The 1,034-nt window shown below is 45.1% G+C and overlaps 1 pseudogene; it reads right to left on the bottom strand.

Annotated features, from left to right (window-relative positions):
* Positions 1-357: 357 nt before the first annotated feature.
* Positions 358-687, bottom strand: LOC113917840 (annotated as a pseudogene).
* Positions 688-1,034: the final 347 nt, after the last annotated feature.

Here is a 1,034-nt window from a genome sequence, read left to right as displayed (position 1 = left end):
GGCCAAGAAATACTATTTTGTCCCAAAGAAGTTTGAGATTATGGTAGAATGCCACTTTGGTCTACTATCACATAATGCAGTTCAGTTTTCACTTCACAGACTGCTAATTTTAAAAACAGCAAGACTCCCCTGCCAAGTACACTCCCATATCCAATGTCAGCTTTCAGAGAGAGTAGTTAACAGGCTGCTAGATATTCCTTCCTCTGTTGTGCGTTATCAGAAGGATAAAACATCTGAAGGTGTTGGGCACAATCTAATGTGTATGTTTAGAGGCAGAGTCTTCCATTTTAATTATAATTATTCCTCAACCTTAACCCCATTTCTCAGAAAACTAGCCAAATTACTTTTATTTATTTATTTTTTTTATCCAAAATCTGTTTATTGGGAGAGTGTCCCACTCATCTTGGTTCAGGGTGCTTTTAGTGCTGCTTCCGCCTGAAGGAGCATCCTTCTGTAAGCCTGGCCTTCCCTCCTGTGGGCTGGCAGAGCACGGTGGAGCAGCCGACTCACAGAACTACCGTTTGCGCGTGGCTGAAGACGGTGGTGATCTTGTAGCATCCGGGGCACTTCACGTCCATGAAGTAGGAGTTGGGGCTCTGCACCAGGCGCTTCTTCTTGTGCTTCCTCTTCTCCTCCTCCTTCGTCCTCCTCCGGGGACGGGTGCAGGAGATCCTTCGCGAGGGGCATGTTCTCGTGGGGAGGTCGTCACCGCCGGAAAAGGGCCAAATTACTTTTAAATCTATATCCTCCGGACTATGTTAATTTAGGTGTCTGCTTTTTTGTATATGATACACTTTTTATTTTATTTTATTTTTTTTTAAGATTTTTTTTATTTATTTGACACAGAGAGACAGCGAGAGCAGGAACATAAGCAGGGAAAGTGGGAGAGGGAGAAGCAGGCTTCCCGTGGAGCAGGGAGCCCGATGTGGGATTCGATCCCAGGACCCTGGGATCATGACCTGAGCCGAAGGCAGACGCTTAACAACTGAGTCACCCAGGTGCCCTGATACACTTTTTAATATCAAAAAATAAAG

Source organism: Zalophus californianus, chromosome 1 (assembly GCF_009762305.2).
Source record: "Zalophus californianus isolate mZalCal1 chromosome 1, mZalCal1.pri.v2, whole genome shotgun sequence".
Lineage (NCBI taxonomy): Eukaryota > Metazoa > Chordata > Mammalia > Carnivora > Otariidae > Zalophus > Zalophus californianus.
This window is presented reverse-complemented; position numbering and strand designations above follow the sequence as displayed.